General features: G+C 47.1%; 1 pseudogene; it reads right to left on the bottom strand.

Moving 5' to 3' along the window:
- Nucleotides 1-2,937: 2,937 nt before the first annotated feature.
- LOC100400847 (wee1-like protein kinase pseudogene) lies at nucleotides 2,938-5,003 on the bottom strand (annotated as a pseudogene).
- Between the last annotated feature and the right edge of the window lie 707 nt (nucleotides 5,004-5,710).

Raw genomic sequence — 5,710 nt, 5'->3', positions numbered from 1 at the left:
TTTATTTTGAGCCTTTGTGTATCCTTGCATGTGAGATGGGTTTCCTGGATACAGCACACTGATGGGTTTTGGATTTTTATCCAATTTGTCAGTCTGTGTCTTTTGATTGGTGCATTTAGTCCATTTACATTTAGGGTTAATATTGTTATGTGTGAATTTGATACTGCCATTTTGATGCCAAGTGGCTGTTTTGCCTGTTAGTTGTTGTAGATTCTTCATTATGTTGATGCTCTTTAGCATTCAGTGTGATTTTGGAATGGTTGGTACTGGTTGATCCTTTCTATGTGTAGTGCCTCTTTTAGGAGCTCTTGTAAAGCAGGCCTGGTGGTGACAATATCTCTGAGTACTTGCTTGTTTGCAAAGGATTTTATTTTTCCTTCAGTTCTGAAGCTCAGTTTGGCTGGATATGTAATTCTGGGTTGAAAGTTCTTTTCTTTAAGGATGTTGAATATTGGCCCCCACTCTCTTCTGGCTTGTAGTGTTTCTGCCGAGAGATCTGATGTGAGTCTGATGGGCTTCCCTTTGTGGGTGACCCGACCTTTCTCTCTGGCTGCCCTTAGTATTCTCTCCTTTATTTCAACCCTATTGAATCTGACGATTATGTGCCTTGGGGTTGCTCTTCTTGTGGAATATCTTTGTGGTGTTCTCTGAATTTCCTGCAATTGAGTGTTGGCCTGTCTTGCTAGGTGGGGGAAATTTTCCTGGATGATGTCCTGAAGAGTATTTTCCAGCTTGGATTCATTCTCTTCGTCCCCTTCTGGTACACCTATCAAACGTAGGTTAGGTCTTTTCACATAGTCCCACATTTCTTGGAGACTTTGTTCATTCCTTTTTGTGCTTTTTTCTCTGATCTTGGTTTCTCGTTTTATTTCATTGAGTTGGTCTTCGACTTCAGATATTCTTTCTTCTGCTTGGTCAATTCGGCTATTGAAACTTGTGCATGCTTCTCGAAGTTCTCGTATTGTGTTTTTCAGCTCCTTTAATTCATTCATATTCCTCTCTAAGTTATCCATTCTTGTTATCATTTCCTCGAATCTTTTTTCAAATCTTTTTTCAAGGGTCTTAGTTTCTTTGCATTGATTTAATACATGATCTTTTAGCTCACAAAAGTTTCTCAGTATCCATATTCTGAAGTGTAATTCCATCATTTCGTCGCAGTCATTCTCCGTTCAGCTTTGTTCCCTTGCTGGTGAGGAGTTTTTGTTTTTTGTAGGAGGCGAGGTGTTCTGTTTTCGGGTGTTTTCCTCCTTTTTGCACTGGTTTCTTCCCATCTTTGTGGATTTGTCTGCTGGTCGTCTGCGTAGTTGCTGACTTTTCGATTGGGTCTCTGAGTGGACACCCTGAATGTTGATGATGAAGTATTTCTGTTGCTTGGTTTTCCTTCTACCAGTCTAGCCCCTTCGCTCTACGACTGCTGAGGTCCGCTCCAGACCCTGCTTGTCTGGGGTGCACCTCTAGCAGCTGTGGCACAGCGAGGGATGCTACCAGTTTCTTTTTCTGCTATCTTTGTCCCAGGATGGTGCCTGCCTAATGTCAGTCTTTTGGATATAGAGGGGTCAGGGAGCTGCTTGAGGAGACAGTTTGTACTTTATAGGGGCTTAATTGCTGAGCTGTGAGCTCTGTTGTTCATTCAGGGCTGTTAAGCTGCTATGTTTGATTCTGCTGCAACAGAGCTCATTAAAAAAACCCTTTTTTTCCCAAATGCTCTGTGTTGAGGGGTTTGTGCTTTATTTATGGATGTCCATTGAGGTCTTGCCCAGCTAGGCCACACACTAGCCACTGTTTGCCTGCCGAGGCTTTGCCCTGCTGTTGTGAGGCCCGCCCTGGCTCTGTTGTTCTGCTGTTCTCCACCACACCCTGTGGCGGAGTCTCTCTGTTGTAGTGGGTTGCCTCGGCAACGGCAGGCTGCGTCAGCAGTGGGCGTGTATCTCAGTAGGGACGGGTTGCCTCGGCAACGGCTGGCTGCATCAGCAATGGGCGTGTATCTCAGTTGGGGCGGGTTGCCTCGGTAATGGTGGCCGCGTCTCCCCCTCAGAGCGTCTCGGGCCGTCTGCATGGGGCTTGTTTGAAATTGCGGTTTTGTACCTCCCACTGGGCCAACCCTAACGCTCTGTTCCTGCAATCCCCTGGGCTGGCCCACTGTCCAAGTCTAGCTCAGTCTCAAGTCCAGCCCTCTCACGTCTCCGGTTGCCAGTTCAACGGGGCACCCGGACAAGCGTGCCCTGTGGGGAGCGCTGGGTAGGGCCGGCCACCGCCACCCCAGCTGCCGGCTTTGCCAGGCGGAATATCTGCCTGGCGTCCCATGTCTCCTCTTCACTTGGGAATTTCCCCGTCCCATGGGCAACAAAGATCAGTCTGGAAATGCAGCTCAGACTCACCTCTCCGCAGACACAACGAGAACTCCAATCCTGGGTTGTTCTCACAGCGCCATCTTGAGTCCTCCCCCCGAAAACTTGTTTAATGCTACAAGTTTACAGCAAAGACAAAACTAAAATAGTAGCAAATTCACAAGGCAATACTTCCACAGAATTATCATCCCATGGTTCATGCAATGCCTACAAAGTGCTCCCAGTGGGATATACAAGTATAATTCACAATTAAAAAAAAATAAATATAAGAGGGACACACAGGTACATTGAAGGATGAGTAGTAGTGAGTCTTTTAGCATGTCCCTTTTCAAAGGGAGAGTATGTCTGTAATAAAGCCCTTGAGTTCTTTTTACAGGTCACTACAGGGAAAGACACCTTTTGTTACAATGCAACAGCAAACTATAAGCAGCACACCACCACAGTGGTTAACCCTGGAAAGGCTGGTGTAACATCCAACAGTGACACATCCTACAGAAAATAGACTGGTAAGATTAGATGAAAGCCTGACACAGCAATGGCCAAAATACAGCTTTCAACTGTAATTAACAATAAAAGTCCTAATCAGTAAAACTACTGACACCAATTGAGAAAAGTAATTGCAGACTGAATTCTATCAGTGATTCCAACCTAGCTTCCTCTCATCACAGTTTATAGGGGGAGGTGGGAAATGAGTAGCTCAGTATATAGTAAGGCTGACAGAGTGGTTCATTTTATTTCCAATAAGTCAAGATGTTCTATTACTCTGGGTGGTGGACCTAGTGGTCATCCAGTCAGTGAAGATCACTCTTTCCTCAGCTGCAGCTTTTACCATCTGTGCTTTCTTGAGTTCTTTCTGTGAAAGTGAATTTTTGAACTTTTCGGCATTCAATTCTATGCATAACTGTTCTGCACTCTTTCTAGAAGCGGATAGCAACACTGAATGTTTTACCAGTGCCATTGCTGAAGGTCTTCTCTCTGGATCTGGATGAATCATAACTTTCAGCAACTCTGTAAATTCTTGAGAAAGCACATGTGGTATCTGAGGTAATCTACCCTGTCTGATTTCATGCCATTGATCTCCATTTCTGGGAAGAGGTTCAGCACCAGCAGCACATACCACTGTGAGGGCAAGTGCAAAAATATCTGCTTTTGGTAGATGGGTATAATTCTCCTGTAAAACTTTATTTGCAAGAAAACGACTATCACTCTCTTCAACTTGTGGACTGGAAATCCTTGTTACATGCCCAAGATCACCTATTTTAAATATAACTTTGTTGGATGCCCAGTCATCTTCATCTCCTTCTTCAGAGGCAGCATTTGGGATTGAGGTTCGAGATCTGAAAATATTACTAGGTTTTATATCCATGTGAACCAAAGATGTTAAATGAATATACCTCAAACCCTGGCCAACTTGCAAAAGGAGATCCTTCAACTCTGCTTCTTTAAAGTAACTCATGATTCTGTAGTTTTCACTTACAGCATCAGCTAAACTTCCACCATTACAATATTCATTCTATATAAGCATATGATCATCTTCTGCCCATGCAGAGAAATATCGAACTATGTGAGAATGCTGTCTAAGAACTGCACAGGCATACTTCTCTCAAAGCGTTCTGCTCATCAACAGAGCCAGCCAGTGGCTTTTTTGATCGCTTAATGGCATAAGTGCATTCATCCAGCCTCTTCACACACTTAAATACAGAACCAAATTCTCCAGAGCCAATTTTCTCTAGCTTATGAAATTCTGTTTTATACCGGGACTTCATATTGCTTTCAGAAACTATAATTCTCTTAGCAGGTCTTGTTTCATCTTCAAGCTCATAATCACTGGCATCCATGTCTTCATCACAGGAATCATTCCAGTATGCCCTTTTTACAACGACACTGTCCTGAGGAATGAAGCAACACAGAATCCGGAGAAAAACGATTCATATTCACTTGAGGAGTCGCACATCAAATTCCCCTTTTTCCTGATTTTTCTGTATCCATGAAGAGTGAACTACCCCGGAGTTTAACAGAGCTGGAATCAATTCCTGGAGCTTTGGAGAGCAAACTCTTGGGCATGTGCGGGGTGTCCAAGAGCCGCAGCTTGCGGAAGGTCTTGTGCGTCGGGGTGCCCGGGTGGTCGGGCCGCGGCGAGCAGGGGCCCTGGTGCGCCCCGCAGCTCCGCGGCGACGCATCCCCCGGGCCGCCGCAGAGCACAGGAGAGAACGAGTTGCCCAAGGAGTAGGGGGCCGCCGGCGACTTGACTGGCGACGAGGAGCCGAAACCTTACTCCTCCCAAGAGTCGCCCTCCGCCCCTCCGCCCACCTCGTCCGCGCCCCGGCAGGCGCCGGGCAGCAGCAGGTCTTCCTCCAGCTCGCCGGCGCTCCCGGGGGCGGTCCGGGCGAGTGGCGGCGTTCGGGCCCAGGCTCCATGGGGCTCCGCTCAGGCGGCAGCGGCAGCGGCGAGTCGGGCTCTTGAAAGGCCGTGTCCTCCCCGGTGCTGTGGCCGCTGCCCTCCTCCTCCTCCTCTTCCTCTTCTTCCTCAAAGTCGCTGCTGGTCGAGAAGATCAGCTTCTGCCGCAGGGTGCAGGCGGCCCCGGTGCGGCTGGGCTACGGCGGCTGCTGCAGGCTCAGGAAGCTCATCGTGGCCCTGGGGCCGGGGCCGAGGACTGGAGAGCGGAGGCCCGCGGGGTCCAGGACACTGCGGGACAGGGGGCGGGTCCGCCACTTGCAGCTGAGCGCACCCGGTCTCGGCGTCTCTTCGCGGCAGGTAGCCGCTGCGGCGCGGACTGTCTGGCTGAGGAGGGGCGGCCCGAGCACCGAAGTTGAGGTCTCCTCAGGTCCAGTCTCAGGTAACAATGACTATTCTTAAAGAGGTGCAAATTCTGTCTGGCCACATCCTTGTTGACTTCATAAATGTATTTATTTAGAGTCCTACCATCTCTAAGACAAGAGAAAATAATTTTTCAATATTGCCCATCAAAATTCAATTAAAAATATGGTATACTATATGGAACATCCACATTGCAAAGCAAAACGAAAGCTCTATGCTTTCAAAGTCAGAAAATAATTCCTCCAGCACAGTGTAGCAGGCTAAATATCCCCCAAGGAGCTGAACTGAGCATTTGAGAGTGGAATTTAGAAATCAGAAGATGTAAAATATTATCATCTAAATAATCATCATCGCATCATTGGACGTCTGAAGCTCAGAGAAATTCACAGAGAAAAAAACTGCATTAGTAGCACAAGTTGGTTGGTAAGAGCTGGCATTGCTTCTCCCAATGAAGCAAAGACCCTCGTCATCATCGTCGTCCTCATAACCTATTGAGTGCTTACTATGTACAGGCAACACTGAAGTGTGAACCTTATGTCCTTGTT

This window comes from Callithrix jacchus, chromosome 1 (assembly GCF_049354715.1).
Source record: "Callithrix jacchus isolate 240 chromosome 1, calJac240_pri, whole genome shotgun sequence".
Taxonomy (NCBI): domain Eukaryota; kingdom Metazoa; phylum Chordata; class Mammalia; order Primates; family Cebidae; genus Callithrix; species Callithrix jacchus.
This window is presented reverse-complemented; position numbering and strand designations above follow the sequence as displayed.